Here is a 22003-nt window from a genome sequence, read left to right as displayed (position 1 = left end):
CTCCAACACATACTGAAGATTCTCTTCCGGGTACCTTAGATACAATAACAGATCATCTGCGTACAAGGATATGAGATGCCTCTCCCCTCCTACCTCGATGCCGATCGGCTCATATTGTTGCCTGAGGTATATTGCTAGGGGCTCCAGGGCCAGAATGTATAACATCGGGGACAATGGGCACCCTTGTCTAGTGCCTCTGCCCAGCTGCCATCTCTCTGACACCACTGCACCCGTACGGACCCTGGCTAGCGGTTCGCTATATAGCATTCCAGCCCATTTAACATAGCCTGGCCCCATGCCATACCCACGCAGGGCCGCCAGCAACCACGGCCATTTAACAGAATCAAACGCTTTGACTGCGTCCAATGCCACAATCGCCATTTCACTGTCCTGACTGCACCCCCATTCAACCACTCGGTGGAGTCGTCTATGGTTGTGAGTGATGTTCCTACTCGGGACATAGCCCGTCTGGTCTGGGTGAATCAGCTTACTGATCACTCTCCGCATTCTGTTGGCCAAAACAGCTGTCAGGATCTTACTGTCCTGATTCAACATTGACAGGGGCCTGTAGGAGCCACAGCTATGTCCCGGTTTATTAGGTTTGGGGAGCGGTATAATAATCGCCTCCCTAAGCGACTCCGGCAACCGTCCTACTTCAAACGCCTCGTTGAGCATTTCTAGCATGGGTGGGAGCACCTCCTCCTCATACATTTTATAGAATTCGCTAGGGAACCCATCCGCCCCCGGAGCCTTGCTGGTGGGCAACTGCCGCACCGTCTCTTTCAGTTCCTCAAGCATGATCGGTGCATCGAGCTCCTCCCTCTCCTCGTCACTCACCTTGGGCAGGCCTATGTCCTCCAGTACCTCATCAATCTCCTCTTGGCTGCTCCCCCCATCATCCTCATATAAAGCAGTATAATATTCCGCAAATGCCCTGTTTACTCCTTCTTGAGTGTCCACCGTCTCGCCCTCCTCACCGGTTACAGTTCGAATCGGGGACCTGGGGGCTTCACTCTTATATAGCCATGCTAGGAGCCGGCCCGTTTTATCTCCTCCCGCGTGTTGCCTTTCTATGTATTTTTTGTAGTTTAAGTTACTGAGCCTGTCCCAGTGTTCCGCGCACTTCCGCTGTAATCTGAATGTCTCCTCCGTATCTGCCCCACCTCCCTCCAGCTCTTTCTCCAGTTCAATCTCAGCCGCCTGTAGTTCAGCCAGAACCCCACCCAGCAACCCCTTTGACTTCGCAATGGCAACCCCCCGCATCACCACCTTAAAGGCCTCCCATAGAGTGCCCGCCGACTGCACACTGCCAGTATTTATTTCGAAGTAAGCAATGATCTCATCTCTTAGATCCTCCCTGAAAACGGGGTCTTTGAGCGCCTCTGCCCGGAGGCGCCACGTCGGTATTCGCGCCCTGGGGGGGCAATACTGCCACCCCAGGACCAGGGGCGAGTGATCCGAGAGAACCCTCGCTTTGTATTCTATATGAGTACTCTCAGCAACCACGTCCGGGGTGGCAAAGATATAATCAAGCCTCGTGTGTAGCTTATGCGGGGCCGAGTAGTGCGAGTACTGCCTCCCCTCAGGGTGTTTCACTCTCCACACATCTGCCAAGCCAAAGTCTGCTAGCAACCTCTGCAAAACCCTGGCTGCTGGGCTGGGCCTGGCCGCCCCCCCATCCGACCTGTCTACTCCTGGATTCAAGACACAATTAAAGTCCCCTCCCCAAATCACCCCAGCCCCCACACCCACACTCAGCTTGGTACACAGTGTCCTAAAGTATGCCGCCGTGTTTTGGTTAGGAGCGTAGGTATTTACTATGCATACTTCTTTGTTCTCTAACAGCCCCCTAATTATCGCCAACCTCCCATCTGCATCCACAATTTCTTCAGTTAACTTAAATGGGACATGCGGCGCCACCCAGATAAGCACTCCCCTTGCATAGCCAGAGTACGACGAACCCACCGCTATCCCTTTCCATTTCCTCCCCACCATCTCCATCCTCTCCCTCGTCAGATGTGTCTCCTGCAACAAGGCGATGATATAGACAACACTTAATTCTTTTTCTGACTTCCTGCTGACTCACTTGCACCTTTCTTCATTCCTGACTGCCTATCTGCCATCCAGGCCTGGTGCACTTCCAACGATCTCTGCCTCAATGCCAGCAAAACTGAGAACCTTCTATATGGGACCCCTGCTCCCTCCTGCTTCCCTTCTCTCTGGCCTCTGTAAGGAAGGCATGGTATCAAACAGTGAAGACAGACACAAGTGATCACGGTTCAAGTGCGTTTATTGAATACAAATGGGTTGGTTAAACACCTATCTAATCCTAAATCTAAGGATGGGAGCAATCTACGACCATCAAATAATAATACCGTAGACCTACTGGAGTGTCGGTCAAAATAAAAGGGCCTATACTAATTAACCTATTGCCAATCCTTACTTCTAAATTCAAATGGTGTGGGACAACAATGTAGGCAAAAGAAAAGTGTTCAAGAAAAAATGTCAGGATAGTTGAGCAGTTGGCTTCCCTTCCCCACGTTTTCAGCATGGGACAAGGCGGCACGTTTGAGCTTCACACACACTCTGGCTTCTTGGCCACGAGGAAATAGTTCAAAGCACAGGTATCAGCACCTTCTGCCAAAGTCTCCCTCCCCAATGACAGTCTCTTATTGCAGAGGGCCTGACGTAACAAACAAACACCAAAGTTCCTTTCTTATCAGGATTCTCACATTCACAGTTTCGCAATTGGTCTCGCTCATTCAGGCTCAGACCACGGATCTCCATAATTTAGGGTCAGACCCCTTTTAGCACAACATTCGCAATTGGTCTCCCTCGTTCGGGCTCAGGCCACGGATCTCACGCGTTCGGGCTCAGACCCCTTTGTATCAAAAACTAAAGACTTTCGATTGTGCAATGGGTTTTGCTTAAACCATTGCACGACCACGTCAATTCATTCTATTGCTCATTCTTTGTGTTTTACTTTCACTTTTGCCACTTCTTGGTTGAATACCTCACAGAGACCTTCGCTTGAGCGCACTCGCAGTGCCGGACCACTCTGTTATGAATGTTGTATCTTTGCTACAGTACAAGCATCCATCAGCCATTAGGCTTTCCTCGTATCTTTCATCAAACGCGTTACCAATCTCAATCTTTTCGTTCTTTATACAATGTTGCTGCTTGCAACCTTGACTTCAACACAGACCATTCTTGCATCACTCTCCCCAATTCACTGGCTGTGTTGATGTTTCTTTGATCTTGGAGCCAACAACAGTACTACGGCAGCTGCTGCTTTTCCCTGACTCAGTCAGCCGTGAAGGAGGATCCCGGGTATCTCCGACACATAAAGCAGGATTCTTCAGTCAGGTTTCCTGGCCACATGCTTTTTAATCTGAAGATTTCTAGAAAGTAACAGCTTTCTGTCGAAAAGGTCAAGGATATCTGCATCCTTGGGAACCCTTCTTGGTTTGCCGTCCTTCTTCCCTGATTCAGCTGCCGTCTTGAAACTGCTGTTCCTTTGTGTGCTTTGCCTCGCTCAGAGTGTGCTCTTGTGCTCCGCCTTTTATCCATGTGGAGAAGCTTAATGGAAGTCAGGTGTGAATGGTTACCAGTAATTGCCTGACCTTGCCTGACCATAGTAGCGGGGCATGTCAAGTACACTGCTCGGGTGTGAGTTTGTTTTCTCCCAGAGCGGGCTGTCCATGTGAAAGTGTCCATGCAGGGAAAGGGGGGGTAGAGTTCCTATATATCCTACGGGCAGGATGGGGTAAAGGTGTTGCAGGGAGAGGGATACCACATCTCGCCATCAGGTGTCCCACTCCCACGCCCCGAAGACCCCTCATCCAGGTGATCCTCCTGCACTGGTCCACCCCCAGGGTCTGGATCCAAAGGTGATGGCCAGGCCCTGACCACCTAAGAGAGAGACCCCCGGGGACTAGCGGGTGAGACACCTTCTAGTTTCTCATACCTCCTACCTTGGGTTCTCCTCCTGCTGCTGCTTCTGAAGCCAGAAACCTTGGAGTCATCTTTGACTGATCTCTCTCCTTCCTCCCTCACACTCGTGACATTCCTAAGAATTCCCACTTTCAGCTCTTCCTTCGCAAAGGAATTCTCCCCTTCTCACTTTCCCCCAGAAGCTCAATGTCTCCGGAGCCCTGGCTCTCTCTAGGCTTGGCTATTGCAACAGCAACAGCCTCCTCCTCAACCTTTCTTCTTCCACTCTGTGACCCCTCAGGCTACTCCAGAATAGACCCGCAAGAATTATCCTTGGCCTTAAGCCCAGGGACTGCATCTTTCCTGCCATAAAAGGTCTCCACTGGTTCCTGGTTGCAGCATGGATCAAATTCAAATCCCTCTGCATCATCCCCAAGGCTGCCTGGGGCTCGGGACCCACACTGTCTGCAACTTTCTCTTACAAAATACTTTCCTTCTTGTGCTCTGCTTTCCTCTGGCACCAACTCCCTGTGTGTAAAGTGTTTCGCTAAACAGAGCAGGAGGTTGTTCACTTTCCTCAGCTGGATGCCTTCTATAGAACAGCCTCCCCCTCCATCTGCGTCTTGAGAAGGACCTTCTAAAGTTCTGCAAGCACCTCAAGACTTTCCTGTTCTCCTCCTCCTTCCCTTCTTCCATCCTCTGCTAATCTCACAGTTGCTGTGATTGGTGTCTTGGACCCTTATGAATCCTCGGGCCCCTGACCACTCACACCCAATCTCCCCAGCTTCTGTCTACCCTCAGCACTCGCCTCGGCACGCCCTCCGCACTGGAGACTTGCACCTTTCCACCCAACGCGGCTTCTGGACGCATAGCATTTACCATACCTTGCACTTCATATGTGGCTCACCTGCAAGCACGGACACCCCAACACCTACCCCTCTGCCCTCTTCCTTGCTGCACTTGCTCGTTCTGAATAATCACAAGGCATAGTAGGTTTGTCTGTCCCTTCCCCCACTGTATTTCTTGTATATTTTAATTGTACTGCTATCCTATGTTCCCTCCCTGTTGCCCTGTGGGCGCTTTGAAAAAGAATGTATTTGCTGTATAAGCGCCTAACAAGCAAACAATAAACTAAACTAAACTATGGAGGTTGTTCGCCTGGAGTTGGGCTCGATCTCTTTGGGAGGACAGGTCGAAAGGATGAGGGCAGAATTATACTTGAAGGCTAAGATGTCACTGATGTGCCCTGTTTTAAAGATTTTGGGTGTAAATTGTGGGAGAAGTGGACACTTGAACAGGGACACATTTGACGACCTTGTGATATCAACTTTCCAAGCAATCAATTGGTACTCAAACTGGAAAATCAGGGGTGGCTACCAAAGTTTAAAACTATAATTCACAGCCAAATTCGGCCTATTTGATTGGAGCAAAAATTATGAACACATTGCTACCCTAAAGAGTTTAAGCCACATAACTAATGTGGTACATAGCTACAAAAGACCACAATCCTATATTATTTTGAGTCTCAATCTAGAATTGCGCTGGTTTATGCTGCACCTTTGTATAAATGAACTCCTGCTGCTATCCATTCTGGGTCCGCAAATAAAAATATCGCTGGGAAATAGATATTGTCGCATGTGTAAGAAGAATTACAGCTTGGAAACGTCAACGCATCTGTTTTCTGAGTGCCCTAAATTAAGCACATTTTACATGTGCACATACGTGAACCTTGTCCATAAGTATGACACCATTAAATCAGCCGTTTTCTGGGCCTACTGTTTGCACTCTCCCTCAGTGTCAGTCTACATTGCACTGTACATGGTTTGGTGCCATATAGTAAAGATGTTGGGCCTCATTACGAGTCCGGCAGTAGCCGTGCCGATAAAACCGGCAGGCTGCCGCTGGACTCGTGATGATTTACTGCTGCCTGACTTGCCGGAATAACCGGGGCATTACATACCCAGTGGTCCGGTAAGTCAGGCGGCGGCATTCGTAACTCCCCATTCCCATTGAGTCCTATAGGACTCAATGGGAATGGGGAGGACGGAAGCACCAGCACTGTGCGCAACAGTGCCAGTGCTTCCATCAAAGTCTGCAGGCGGGACGGCACCCGCCCACAGAACTTGTAGTTTGCCGGTCCGGAAACAACGGTGCCGCTAAGCTTACCCGCACCATTGTTTCCGGACCAGCAAACATATAACGAGGCCCGTTGTCTACTAGCACTGTTCCTCCTTAGTCGCCATACGTAACATGGGGAAAGATACACTAATGTATTAAAGTAAGTGTCCATGCGAATTACCAGTCCAACTGGCCAGAATGCTAAAAGTATTCTGTACTGTCCTAAGGCTTGAACATGAACATTTAATTGACATGATTTTGATGGTCTTTGGGATAACATTATAATTATTTTGCTATGGGTGCCTTTGTGTGAAACTATCAACAGATTGTTGTTTTAGATGGAATATGTTTGGGTCAACTGACCCCTTTTATTACTGTTTGTATTTATGATTGAAACAGTCTGAATTAGTAGTTATGTATTCCTTTTTTTTTTTTGGCGCGAAACGTTTTACGTTTCATGTTTGTAAAAAGTCAAATTGACTAATTACAATAAACATAAATAAAATCAGTGAATCATCCCATCACCTTATTATGTTCTTCTGTTTTTATGTTTCTCTTTCTTGTCTATGTTGACAAAGCCCTGATGATGTACTCAGTCTAAAATGCATTGGCTATTCACATCTGTTCGCCTCGCTTTTATGCACACTTACATTAAACCATTGAATCATCATTGTGGTGAATGTATTAATATTATTTATTCTTTTCTCAGAATTATCTTTGATAGATTGATTCAATAACATTTATTGTATAAATATAAGCAAGGTTATATGGAGACACACAGTACTCATGGAGACTCTCTGGGTCACATTGCGAGTGTTTAATCATCCTTGGACCCATTCCAAATAAAGTTTTGCAAAATTCTATCGATCTCCTTGAAAATGCTTCTTGGTATCCTAACATGAAGCATGCTTAAGATGTAATTTATCCGAAGTAGTCAGATTCATTTTTATACAGTTTATTTTGCCCCAGGTTGACAAGGATGAAATTGAAAATTTTTTGGGACATTTGGAGTTTCCTTGATGTCTATGGATGAACTTGAACTTTCATTCAGTAATGATGTATCCCTGGCTTTGTATATTACCGTTATGTGTAATTACTTATGGTCTTATACAATGTTTTTGTGATATTCTTGTATCTGCTGCATGGATTGTTGCTTTTGTAATTTGCAGTCTTTGGCTCTGTTGTTCTCTTTTTCTTTTCTTCCTTTTCTTCTTCTTTTCTCCCCTTCATGCACCTCTATTCTTTTTCTTATATAAGATGTTTAGTGGTAGTTTATGATGAACTGATTAATATGTTTTGCCTTTGGTTGACAAAGAGTGTGATTTACAGATGAATGCCATATTTTGTTATTTGCTGTTGTGAAAATAAAAGATTTTGAACGACAATCGTCCTTGGACCAGGGACTTTTTCTCTGCAGTGCTCCATACTTTCTTAATAAATTGTCTTGAAATCTATACCAGTTTTGCACGAAATATAATGCTTGGGCCCACTCAAGCATTCCTGTGCCCTTAATAAGACATAAAATGGGTGCTTTTATTTGGACAATTCAAACACAGGCATTGTGACTGGTTTCAAGAGAATTGTATAGCCTTGAGAACTTAGTAATTTGTGAAAACGTGCATGTCGGAGAGCACCAATCCATCTTTCATTTTGACAATTAAATTTAAAAATACAGCTCAATTCACTATATCCAGTGGTCCACCTGACTATTCCAAAACCAGATCTGCCCATTCGTTTGACAGGCTAATTCTACAAATATATGATGAGATGGGGTGTTAGTATCTGTTGACAATAAAGGGTCATGTATTCTGTTTTTACAGATGAGGGACTTCATGAGCAGACCAGCTGCAGAAGAGAACATTGGTGGGACTTGTCAGCTTAGCTTGCAAACCTGCACCGATGTTAGCTCCCTGCTCCTTTGTATCTCTGCTTCCCTCACTGTGTACTTTCCTCATGACTTGTAAAGCACGCTGTTGCTTTCTGTAGCTAGGTCTGTACTCAATAAATACCTTGATAATAGTGGTAATTATCAGGGTAAAATGACGCGGTCGGTATCGTTAAGAATATACCGAGACATGAGCCCATTTCTGTCCGCAGGAGAGCCCTTCATTGGCTCCCTGTGGAGGTTTGTATACAGTTTAAGGCGCTGACATTGATGCACAAATGCATTAATGGACAAGTCCCTAGCTACCTTAAAGAAGCTGTTAAAATCTGCACACCGACCAGGTTTACAAGATATAGTGCTGGAATTTGCATTTCAGTCCCACGGAGCAAGAGGGTCAGAGGACTAGGCAAGTCCTTCATGGCCCAGGTGACCCATTTATTAACTAAGCTTCCGTTGTCTCTCTGTGCCGAAACTAATATCCTGAAATTCCAGAGGGGAGTTAAAACCATGGTTTTTGGTTGATCCCCTTTGGGCGCTTCCATCACTTGATGTATGCTATCCGCCTTCCTTCTTTCCTTCTTGCGCTCTGATGCCTGCGGGCTACCGGCGCACTATAAGTGCAAATAATAGTAATAATAATTAGTGTGATGGATAGGGAGGGAGCTGAACATCCAAAGAATAATTAATTATCAGAACTCCAAATATAATTGGAAAGTGCAAATCTCAAATGTCACGCCAGGGAAACAGAAATTAAGTGCTTAACATGGGAAATGGAGGAGAAGAAAAAAACAAATGCATTTTATCATAATGACTGCTTTTAATGTTAATAATTGGTTTCATAAACACATTTATAACTGAGGATCTGAAGGTCATAAAAATAAATCAATATATATTATCTTGATGGATATGATCAACTGAATCTAAGAATATACCAATAATCCACATTTGACCAGAATTGCTGCCATAAAAGGATAATAAATCAGGCTTTTTTAAAGTTACAGGGTCCAGTGTAATCATATTTCTTTACCTAGAAAGAGACACATTTCATCAGAAAAGGTATAAACTTGAGAGGCAATTAGAAAGTAGATTTATAGAGACTAGAATTATTTCATTCCAGCGTAAAACTACATAACACCATAACAGGGGCTATGATGGAACCATAGCCTTCGCCCACACCTTTGGACAGCCCATGAAGGACACTTGTCTTATAAGAGACAGAGGGTGTTTTCTAAGAGCGACATAACAAGCCTACACTACCAATCTAATACATTTTTAATGAGAGCTTAGATAGAGACAAAACCTTTAGAAGGTGGAGTCTGCAGTCCATGTAAGGCCCAAAACAGAAGAGTTAGGAGAAACAGCTAAAAACTGGAAGCCAACTTTACGTATTGCAGACAGTCTTGTTGTGGGGAGAGCAGAATGGATTAAACCCAAGACCTTATCCGGGGGGACTGATTGCAGAAAGGATCCTAGAGCAGGAAAATGTTGCAGATGGACAGAAAATTGGGAGCCATATACAGGGACAGGGGCCCAAACAGGGAGAAAATTACCTGGTGCCAGCTGGTGGTCCATGCCTGTTTGCTTGAATTTAAGAGACAGAAACAAAATGAGTATAGATCCTCTGCGGAATTGTACGCATTTCCTAGAATTGAAATAAATTCCATATCCCTTTTATATTTAAAGGTATATATGGGGAACCCGGATTAAGTGTATATCATTGGGAACCAGAATATAGCACAAGGTGTATGGGGGTCATTAAGACCCTGGCGGTAGCCGTGCCGGTAAATACCATCGGAGTCATGAATTTTCCAGCACGCGGCAATGGGGACATACCGGGGCATTACAGCCCTGGCGGTCCCGGTATTTCCCCATTGCCGGGTGCAGGAAAATATGACTCCCCATTTGAGTCCCATTGGACTCAATGGGAATGGGGATGCCGGATGCACTAGCACCATTCATGAATGGTGCCGGTGTATCCGCCAAGGTCTGCGCGCAGGTGACAGTCCGCCCGCCAGGTCAGACCTGGCGGGCTGAAAGGCACCCGCTCGTTGAACTCGTAGTTTGCCAGACCGGAAACAACGGTACCAGCAAGTTTACCGGTTCCATTGTTTCCGGACCGGCAAACTTACAAAGAGGCGCTATGTGTCGTTGTGAATTGAAATAATATTGAAACCTTTGGTGTAAGAATTGTTGTAGATTTTTTTCTTATGGGCTCTGTGATACCCTAAGAGCTCAGGGTCAGAGCTTGGAAATTAAGGATCTAAGGGCAATTTTGTAAAAAAGAACCTTAAATAGTTGATCATTGTGTGTGTTTTGTTTGGGGCGAGTTGTTACATTTTCCTGCATGATAAGACAGAAAGGGAACTGGCAATCGCTGCTATCTCCTTCAGATTCAAAGAATGTGCCCTCTCCGTATGACTCTACCTACCCCTGATGAGATGCTTCCCACCCTGTCCCACTGGCATTGATGGTAAGATTAATCAGCACTGATCGCACCAACAAAAAACCCTTCCTTGGTGCGCCCAAACCTGTTCACTGACGAAAACTGCCATTAATTTCCTAAGTCACTGACAACAGAGCTCTGAAAACCTGCAATGCAGAGCACCAATTTTTCAGAACATGAGATACCAGGGGCCTCAGATATAATCATTCCCATAGCACCCCAAATCCCCAGGATGTCATATGCCCCTGGGCCCTGAGCCATATCCTGCCCAATGCCGCCTCCATTCTGTGCAACCACCACTGGGACCAAGACCTCAGTGAATACCCTAGGGGCTGACCGCAGACCTAAGGAGAGAGCGTGGAATTGAAAATTATGCCTCCACACTGTAAACCTTAAAAACAGCAGATGCGATCTCTGGATCAGGATTTAAAATGATGCGTCCTGAAGGTCTATGGGGGCCAGGAAGTTCTCTTTCAGCACCAGAACAACCCGCTGAAGCATCTCCATTTGGAAGGGCAACGTGGCCACATATTTGTTGGGCTCCCTCAAATTCATCCCCAACCCGAATTTATTTGAGCACTGTGGCACCAGAAAGATTATTTAATAGAATCCCCCTGATCCATACAAGCCCTTGCCACTCTCCGAAAGGCTTTCTTGAAAAACAGTCTGCTGCAAGCATCATGACTTCTGTGTCCCCTGAAGTATAACCCCTGTGAAAAGAAAACTCCCGGTTTTTCCTCATCACTATCTTTTATTAAACATAATGATGCCATGATGGTGGCTGTTGAGGTGTGGGGATGACGAGTGATAAAATAATAATAATAATTTGGCATTTATATAGCGCTACGAACCCTGAGGTATCTGAGCGCTGCTTATTATTACCCACGGTGTGTGGTGCTCATTTATCGACCTCGGAAGGAAGAAAGGCTGAGTTTGGCCCCGCCGGGATTGCGAACCTGCGTTAGCAGCCTCTGCACGGATGTCAAAGCGAGCGCTCTACTCGCTGTGCCACTTGACCGGCATGATAACTGGGAGGTGTTATGAGGCACACTTCCCCATCTCAGATGCCTACACCATGCCTATTTGCAAAGATCCCTAACGTTTATTATTTTTCTTTCTTTTAAGCAGACTTTGTTTAGGGGTTTCCCGTGGACTACTGGGTTGTGCTTGAACATAACTCTTTCGAACTGTGTATGCACCCACTACTTGGGTTTAGTAGGTGAAGGCCATAGGGGCCACCATGTTTGGAACCGGCTGGTTCTGTCTAGTTAAAACAATGGGACACAGGTGGAAACAGGAAGATCGTCAGGGAGTGAACCAACGCCCCTCGCCTGAGGATGGGGCCAAAGAACTACACAACGTGATGATGTGAAGTAGAATCAAGAGATGATGGACGTTCACCTGAAAACAGAGGTTTCCTTTGTCATAGGGAGGCAGGAATCATGTGCCGGAAGGCCTACATTTGGTGCTCTTGATATAAGTCGTTGTGTGAGTCGAGCTTTAGTGATTAAGACCATATGGGACGGTGGGGTGGAGGGCGGCAGGTTTTTTTGGTTTTCAGGGCTGGGTGGCTGCTAGTCTCTTGCAAGACATTGGCCCTCATTAGGACCCTGGCGGAAAGGGGTTTACGCCGGCGTAAAGCATGGCGTACCTTTCCGCCAGACTACGAGTTCCCGTAGCGCCATGGTGATTTTTTCGCCTGCTTTTTGCAGGCGGAAAAATCCATGGCGCTACGGGACTTGTTGTTAATTACGCCACCGTAATTTACGGTGGCGTAATTAACACCTTCCCCACTCCCATTATACCCTATGGGGCAAAAATGGGAATGGGGAAGGGTAAATGGGGATTGGGGACTTACCGCCCCGCCAAGGTCGGAATGGGGCGGTAAGTCCGCCAACCCCCATGGCGGAGTTGGCAGCTTTGCGCCATGGACCATGGTGCAAATTGCACCATGGTCCTCCGCCAGGGTCGTAATGAGGGCCATAATGTTTTATAAAACATTTTTTTTAATGTATTTATTGCATATAAATTGTAAAACAATTTTTTGGCAATTTGTTCTGAAACAACATAAAATAAGTTAAAATCAAGTTAAGGAAATGGAAGGAGAACAAAGATTCAGTTCAGCTGACTGAGCCAAGCTCAAAGGATATTCTTCCAAGAAATTGGACAAGCGGAATTACATTCTTGGGTCGCGACCCATCTATTAACAAGGGCAAGTAGACCAAAGGGTCTGACGCTGAGAAGTCAGAAAAAAGAATCTAAAGTAGGTGGTACGTAAGTCTCCTAGCCCCGGACACTCTGTCACAATGTGGATCAATGTCTCAATCTCGTTTGTGTTTCTGCAAAATCGACAGTGGTTCTCTTTGGACAGTCCTCGAATTGCCTGGATCTCATTTGTTAAGTATAAGTTCGGACGAGCGTGAAGAAATTGGTCTCTTGCTTTCTTGTCTGGAAATTGGTACCGGTAAGGACAAACCTTGTTCAATTTCCAACCATCCAAAGGCAGATGCAACACCAAACGAAATCCACTTGATGCTTCCAGAGTTTGGATCGAGTCAAAAGTTTTTAGTTTTGTTTTTACTTGCATAGGATTCACCATCAGTTGTTCAAAGCGACTTCCAATGTCAGTCAGGCACTTTGTCATGTCCTGGGACCAATCCCGCAGAAACGGGTTTTCTTTATGTGTTAGTTCGTTATAGATCATGTCCAAGATTGAAGGTCTCGAGGTGGAAAGGCATTTACCAAAGAAAGCCAATCTGCGCCAGGTTACTGAACACCTCAAAGAGGAGAGCCCCAGTTCACGGCGAAGGATAGCAATCGGGATAGATTGTGGATCCCCCAACACTCGCTTCCAAAAAAAACCTTGAGTCGGCTCCAAAAGGGTTCTGAGATATTGAGCATTGCATCGGCTCCATAAGTAACAGTTGGAATGACTTTGGCCTTGTAGAAACGAAGAACCGGAAGAATGGAAAAGCGCCCACATTTTCTATTTATCACGCAAGCCTGGCAGGTTAATGTTTTAATTTTCTCAGAAAGGTGGGATAGCATAGGCATTTCAGATTTTAAGTTATTTAGACAGACCTGCAGGTATTTCAAGGAGTCCACATGCTCAATCTTCTCGCATCCGATTTGCCATGTAGAACAGTTCTTAGTTTTTGCAGGTGCTCCGAAGCTCATGGTTTTCGTCTTCCCTTTGTTAATCTTGAGCCCGTTTTGAGTGAGGTAGATTTGGAGGGCATCAAGTTGCCTCTGTAGGCCCACCGGAGTCTGATCGATGAGCACTACATCATCGGCATATAACAATCGAGGAAAATAGACACTGCACACTTTGGGGGGAAATTATCTTGTAGTCTGGAAGGCATCAGGCATCCTCCAGGTAGAAGTTAAAGAGTGCCGTGGCCATGGGGCACCCCTGCTTCACGCCTCTCGAGCTCTCGATTAATTTAGACAAAAGACCACTTTGATTTAGTCTAACTCTCAAGGAGGTGTCTGAGTACATAGCCTTGATGGGTTCTAGAATGGTAGTTGGACAGTTCTTTTTTGCCATTTTGGACCACAATAGGCCTTTGTCTACCTGGTCAAAGGCCTGGACCAGGTCGACAAATACCATGTATTTTCATTTTACGTCGTTGTGAAGATTCCTTCAGCACCTGCAGCAGAAAGATGTTAACAGTCGTGCCCAGACCCTTGACGAAGCCACATAAAACATTTTGCCAGTTCATCCCTGAGCACTAATTTGATTCACTTTTGATTCCTTTTATACCCTCCAGCACCTGAAGTCATTCATGGCACCCGGTTTGGAGATGCCTCTCATCACACCAGCACATGTAATGAATTAGGGTGCCCAGTGTGGACACACCCCATATATATGTACGTGCCCAAGCTGGACCACATCCCTACCCACTTGAGCGGGCACCGAAGTACACAGAACAGGGACCGGGCGGGGTCCAACATCAGCTGGGTTCCCTGTTCAGCCAACAGCCCATATCCATGCAGCCCCTCATTGGGTCGTGAGAGGCAGAGGAACCAGAAGCATGGACCAAGTGCGACTCTGCATCGCCCACTAAGTCTGAATTTACCACCAATCAAGGCGGCCAACAAATCCCACTGGGTTGGCCACCTCTCAGATGAGGCTCACAGGCCCAGCGACCAGCACCAGTTCATCACATCTGGAGGTGGCCAATTTCGCACACTGCACAATACCTGAAATTAGACAAGGCCATATAGCGTGACTCACAGTGCTATCCCAGTGCTGTCACAAGCAGCACACAGTAGCCCAGGTGGCACCCACGCCGGCCTGGGAAACCACTCTCCTCAGTTTAGTGACAAAGCCAGGGGAGGAATTGGGGCGAAACAAGACAGAGCTGTGCTCTGTCAAAAACTGTCTTGCTGGAGTGCCATTCCATGTAGACACGAGACCCACACTCCCTCAAGTTGAGGAAGCTCTCCGGCCCTGACTGTTGAGTCTCCTGAACGCTATGTCAGAAACACAGCGTTTGAAAAAAACTGCTGCAAGTCTCGCCACAGCTGCAGTCTGAGGCAGAAACCTTCCTCAAGTCAGGAGGGTTTACGGCACCTGTTGCATATTGCCACTCAACTTCACACATATGCAAAAACTTCACAGACTGCATCTGAAAGTCATCCTTTGCTCAACAGCCCAAACTCAAACTATGACACTGTCCAAAGCTCTATACATGTCTTATGCTTGGCACACATTTTACTGTTAGGGTGACTATTCTGACAGAGGAAATGAGCACCATACCAAGGGTGCATTGCATGCTCAGAAGAAATGAACATTTGAATTACTAGCACAGACATATTTGATAAATTGGTGGTCATTCTTATGGTCCCAAAATGCACTTTATATGCAAAGCAGCCAGCATCCGTTATTCAGGGCACGTGCATCATTAGACACTTAGCTCTGCCCCCACCACTGACAATACAACCCCAGTCCTGCGCACCCCTCAGATAACACCCCGCGCGAAGGAAGTACCCCCAGTAAATTCTGTCCATTTCCAGTACTGTACAAGGTGACTCCCTGTCATGAGCATGACACCTTAAGTCACATGCATGCATTGCCTGCGTCATCAAATGCTGCGTGGGGGAAACACTTCCTTAAACAGGCTCCCTCGCCCAGCAGGGGGGGCGGAAGTACTACCCAGACTGTTTCCCTGTCCCCTCGTACTATAAATGCCAACATTTTGAAGCACCTGGGAGGGAGAGTTTGTCAAGCAAAGAAGGAGAAATACATTTTCCCATTTGCTTGGATTGGGGGTTACAATTATTTTGGGACGGGTTGGCATGTATGGGGTGCACACCAGGCTCATCACTGTTGCCCCTCAAAGCCCAGCAGAGAGAGGGTAAAGGTCCCTGTGCAGAAGACAGGCAAAAATTAAATGATGTTGGAATTTTGAAGGGAGGTAGTATACCTCCTGCTTGAAGGGGAGGAACATTAGGTTTGTAATAAAGGTTCCTGTCAAGGGAGGTGGGCCTCAAAAGTAAGTACTGGGATGAGGAAGATGGACATGTAGGTGACATGCCTCAGTGCTTTTAATGGTTCTTTGATTTTAAAATATGTAGAATTAGTGCTGTTGCTCTATTTTCATGGACATTTGACTACATGTAACTGCAGCTGCATAATGAATAGTATCCTCATGTAAACTAATGCCACTGACGATGACAGTTAACTTTTTAGGAAAGGGGGCCATACAATCCCTTGCCTAAAAACGTGGAAGTCAATCAATTTGTATATGTCCAAACGGTTCCTGTTAATGGTGACACAGGCAACAAATAAAGGACGTGACACCGGAGAGGATAGTTACAGATCTTCCTTTATTCACTTACAACAACAAACTGCCTTTCCTCTCCCTTGCCTCCTCGACTTCCTTAGCCATCTCCTGCTTCCCGCCTGAACTCTGTCCCTCCCTTAAAGGTGCAGAAACCTATGACATCACCCCCGGACAAATGTTCTGACATCGGGCTTAACACTCCTCCACCAGGCGTGCAGGTCTTCTGGTCATACGCTGGGGCGTACACTCCTTTCTCTGTATCCTGACAACTCTGGTGCTCCGAGCGCATCTTGCATCAGGTGTCGGTCCCCTTCAGGATGGATCCACATGTCATCCCGCGGCTCCCTGCGCTCTGGGTCTGGTGGGAGCAACTCAGGTTCCCATCTTTTAATCAGGTGTTTGAACTATGAGCTGTTCCTTGTGATTTCCCGTTCCGAGTTCTGGGCTGTCACCATGGTTACTTTGATGGCGACGACGTTTAGCGGTTTCTGTGAGTATCTTGTATCGTTTTTTTTGTTATGGCTTGTTGGACGAGGACTTCATCTCCAACTTGGAAGTCTTTGGGCACTGCTTTCCTTCTCATGTCTGAGTCTGTCTTGCTCGTTCTTTTCTCTTGGTGTCTCTCCTTATTATCTCCACATCTTCCTCTTGCGCACTGGTGTTTCTCATGATGCGGGTGTGGATTTGATAGCGCATCATTAGTTTGGCGGATGTCTTATTGGTGGCCACATGGGGCGTGTTGCATAGTCTCGTAATAGCCTGCACAGTGCTTGATGTGGGTTGGTGGCTTCTATGCAAGCTCTTTGGACTGTCTTTTTAATCGAAGCCATGAATCGTTCGGCCGTTCAGTTGGCTTATGCCCATTTGGGAGTGATCTTTTGGTGTGCAAATCCCATGTGCTTCGCGAAAGCCGCAAATTTGTGGCTGTTGAATGGGGGTCCATTGTCAGATTTGATGGATCATGGGATGACCCACTCAATGAGTACTTCATCGAATGTCACGGCCACTTGGGGTATGCTGTCGTTGTCATCTTCTTGATGATTGGGAATCTCAAATATTCATCAATGAATAGTAGAAGGTATTCGCCCGACTCCATCGGACCATAGAAGTCGACAGCTACTCTGTCCCACAGCTGGTCTGGTATGCGTGTCGGCTGTAGCGGGATGGGGCCTTCCGCTCGTGCATTGACATGGTGTCACAAACTTCTCTCTTTCTCACCTGTTTTTCCTTGCTTGTGGTCTTCTTGGATGCGACTTCCTTCTTCCTCACTGTCCGAGACTTGTATAGGTTGGAGCGCGAGTCTTGGGGTTCCAGTGTGGTAGCCGGCTGCCTAAGCCGGATAGCGTTCAGTATCCAGGAATGTAGCTACGAATCCAGGAAGGAGGAGAAGCAAATGTCCTACGCTCAGAGAATGTTTGAGACTCCTCGGTACGAGCGCAAGACGGGGTCCAGGATGTGGGATAAGGCTAGCGGGTAAGGTAAGAATCTGGAGGGGGGTTCCAGGAAGGGAGAAAAAAGGATAAGATCTGACGATAGCACGGTGAGCAGACTCGAACATACGTCTAGCAACTCCAAGCAGTTGCGCTGAGACGCATTTTCTAGGAAGCAGAGTGTTGCGTGCAAAGGCTAGAGTGCAGCGTTTCTGGGCCATCGGCCATCTTGGAGGAGTCACTGAGCTTATGCCGCGGTGCATCATGGACCACGAAGTCCAGAAGGGCCGAATTCGGTGGTTCATGACACATGGCAGGCAGTTCTTGACCCAGCTGTCCACAAGTGAGTCCAAGAGGGGGAACCATACGTGGCATCTCAGCTGTCTCTTCGTGTTGTCGGCTCCCCGGTGTCTTTCATGTGCCGTTCTGATGACCTCAGCCCTGAGCTTTGTGGGAATGATTAGTCGACACCTTCTCAATAGAATGGAGTGGTCCTTGACCGCTAGCTCTGTGTGCACTCTCGCTAGTCTCTACAGTTTTTCTTTGCACATCCCCGGGTGGTTTTGGATTGCACGACGGTAATCCTTCCATTTGTCGGTGCATGTCAGGCTGATGGCCAGCGCCGTGGATGGGTCGGCTGCGGATGCAGCCGCAATAGCCTCAAGTGATATTGCGGGTGGTAATGCGTTGGCGGCCACAAAGTTAATGTATTCTGCGTCAACTTTGCGAGTGGTCGGCGCTCCCAATGGGTGACGGGAGAGGTAGTCCACCGGATTCTGGCCTCCTCCCGACCTGTGGATCATGGTGTAATCGTACTCCTGTAGCCTAATACCCCATCTTTCTATTCAGGGTGGCATTTTCATGTGTGGGTTGCCAAACAAGGATAGTAGCGCCCGATGGTCCGTGATCAGTGTGAATCTCTTTCCAATGATGAAATTGTGGAAATGTTTGCAAGCCCATACCGCTGCCAGGCTCTCCTACTCAGCGAGTATGCGGACTCTGTGGCTGGCAGGGCTCGGCTCGCATAAGCGATGATGTGTCTGGGGTGCGTGTCAGCTCCGCTCGTCTGTGCCAGGATGGCACCAAGTCCCACTGGGCTGGCGTTGACAGTTATTTCCGTGTGACAAAATGGGGTTGAAGTATGCCAGGTGGCGTGCCTCAACTAGGGCCGTCTTAATGGACACAAATGCTTGTTGGCATTCTTTTGACCATTCGAATGTCGAGTCGTTTTGCAGTAATCTTCTCAGGGGCTTGGTTACGGACGCATAGTGTGGGATGTAGCGTGCGCAGTAACCGGCCATACCGAGGAACGATCGTACATCCGCTGCTTGTGCCGGTTCCTGTAAATTGGTGATAGTGCTGACTTTGTCTGGGTCTGATGTCATGCCGTCGTCTGAGAAAATGTGGCCAAAAAATGTCAGTTTTCTCTTGCTGAACCTGCACTTCTCCAGGTTGAGTGTCAGGCCGACCTTGTGTAGTGCTGCACATGTGCTGTGTCATGGTCTTTCTGCGATGTGCCCAACACAAGGATGTCATCGCTGTAGTTTAGCGCACCCTTGATTGGTCCAATTATTTGTCTTATGGCCCCCTGGAAAATTTCTGCAGCATAGGAGATGCCGAAGTTGAGGCATCTGTAGCAGAATAGGCCTTTGTGGATGGCGAACGTGGTGATGCTTCTTGACTCTGGGTGAAGTTCTAGCTGGTGGTATCCTTGAATAAGATCAAGTTTTGAGAACATTGTTGATTTATTTAGCAGCACGATCATGTCCTCAATGCACAGGCCAGGGTGGCACTCCCTTTGTATGGCAGTGTTGGCCATTCTCCTGTCTACGCATAGATGTAGGTGCGCACCTTCTTTGGGCACAATGACTAATGGAGATAACCGCAGAGTGGGACCCGTTGCTGGCTCAATGATGCCGTTGTGGAGTAATTGGTTGAGTTCCCTTGAAACGGCTTCCTGCAGGTGAAAGCCCACTGTCGTAATGTGCACGGGCTCTATTGGAATGTTGATGCCAGTTTGTGAATCAACATTCCAAGAGGCCAATTACAAGTGACTCTGGAGGAGGCAGCTGCTTGTGGGGTCTATGCGAATAAAAGAGACGTTATACTTACCTCCCCTCCTGGGGTATTGGGGAATCGGTCTGATGGATTTGTCAATATATAGTTTGAAGGGTGCCCCCTTTAAGTCTTCCTAGCCCTCTACATAGGTGCGGGAACTTGGCTAGGATTGTCTCCTTCGTGATGTGGTTTGGTCTTTTTTGGGTGCCGTTGATCGTGAATACCTGCTCGCAATTATTTCCTGCCACTGTGGACTATTGGATCACTTTGCCCTCTCGGAAGTGGTTATCAAGGCCCAGGCAGCATGCTGTGTGGTAGATGAAGAGGCAGTGATCTTTCGTCGGGCTCCGGAGGACATGGATGGTGGTATCTAGCGTTAGCCCATTGTGTATCAGTCGTTTCTTGAATCGATCAAACAAATGCAGGGGTAGTGTCGCTCCCCATTGAAAAATCCTTGAATTGGCTCTCTTGCGTTCCGGCCTCTCAAGCATCTGTAGGAATTCTTGTTCCCCGATAATATTGACTGTTGCCCCATAGTTAAATAGAAAACTGAATTGTTTGTTCCCTAGGCTGACCGCAATTCTGGGCGCCTCCCTCGCTTCTTGATCGTCCTGGATGAGGTTGACGTAGACATCCAAATCGTACTGGTCGCAGTCGTCCCCTTGACGATATACAGTGTTTTGCTGGTGATCAACATAGTCTTGGTATGAGTTTGGGGGTTCATCATATTCGTCCCCAAGCCGGGCGTTCTGGTCGTAATGGTCATACAGGGGTTGTAGTCTTGTGGGTGGACCTCCTCTACTGCTCATCGTTGTCCTTGATAGTAGGGCCTGTTTTAGTAGGCTGGAGCTTGGGAAGGACGTCCGTATGTTCTGCTTTGTGGCTGTGGGTTCATCCGTGGGGTGGGGAATGGTCTCCCTTCCCTGCAGACTGACTGAAAGTGGCCTTCCCTGCCAAAGTTGGCGCATCTTTGTGACAGTGCTGGGCAGGTCCCCGGAGTGTGGGAAGGCCACTCCACACCGGTAGCAGTGTCTCTGTGGCGTGAGGCCCATTTGATTGGTCACTCTGTTGGACATGGTCCCACTGTCCATGGGTCGTTGGGGTGCTGGTTGGACGGCAGCGATGATTTCTCCTTTTTTGCGTTTGGACTTCCCGCGATGGAGGCTGCTTGTGTCTCTACCCTTTCAAAATCTCTCACCATCTCGCTCACTTCGTCAATGGAGAGGTGCTTTTTCAATAACTTTTAACTGAGGGCGGGTAATGGCATGCTTCTATCACATGCAGCCTTATTGCTTCGTCAGTGGAGAATGCGTGAAACTGACAGTGGGCACACTTTACTTGAAGGCAGGTGATACATTTGTCGACGGTTTCTTCTGGTTTCTGCGTGCACTGGTTAAATAAATATCTTTTGTAGTCTCTGTTGGGTTCAATTATAAGTTTTCTGTTAAGGGAGGCTATTAGCGTGGTAAACTCTGTCTGATCCTCCGGGGGAATGGTCTTGACAATGGTCTTTATTTTGCTGCCTCCTAGATTGATGAACATGTTGTGTAGGTTAGGTGATTTCTCCTCTCCCGCCACTTTCACAGTGGTTGAAGTCTTCTATCCATTCGATCAACTCAGGCCCTTGTCAGCCTGAGGTGTCATGGCAAACGGGAGTGGCTTGCGCAGCAAGGCCGCCTTGGACGTGGGAGCGGGATGCAGTGTCTCTGGGTTGCCCATGTTGGCAGGGCGTTGTGCTGTGGCGTGGGCCGCAAACTCGAGCTGTCTTGGTGCTGTGGCTGCGCTAGTGGCGGTGTTGGGCGTTGATTACTGAGGTGGCACCTCTGGGTGGCACTTCTGGTGTTTTCAGGGGCGCCAGTGATGGGGGCGTGGCTACTGCACCTTGTGTCGTGTGGGCCGTGGGTCTTTGTTGGGGTGGAGGGCTGTGGTGTCCTCCTTTAATGATAATTCTATTCCCCTTCTTCTTCTTTTATTTTTATTTTTCTTGGTGGTGTCCCCATTTGCTATTGGATGGGGGGCGCTGCTTGCACTTACTGCCTGTCTTTGAAGGTTGCAGCTTTTCTAGCTGCCACATGTCCCAGGAGACGTGCGGGCCGCTGGCGGACTGCCGCACGGCAAAATGGAGGATTGCCGCGTCTCTGTGTGCCCCGGCGGGATCGTCTGGCACGTTATAGGCTCTGGAGGAAGGACGCTGTGTGGGCGTGGAGTCGTAGTTCGCCCAGGATGGGGCATGTCTCTTGATCGCTGGGCCCTCCGGTGTGCTGCGGCGGAGGCAGGATCGCCTCTGGAGGGAGTGGTGGGCTGCAGGTGGGGGCTGGTGCGCCGCGGGTTCGCTGGCACCCGGGTT

This window comes from Ambystoma mexicanum, chromosome 2q, assembly GCF_040938575.1.
Source record: "Ambystoma mexicanum isolate Mex_15411 chromosome 2q, UKY_AmexF1_1, whole genome shotgun sequence".
NCBI classification, from domain to species: domain Eukaryota; kingdom Metazoa; phylum Chordata; class Amphibia; order Caudata; family Ambystomatidae; genus Ambystoma; species Ambystoma mexicanum.
The sequence above is the reverse complement of the archived record's forward strand: the minus strand, read 5'-3'. Positions refer to the sequence as shown.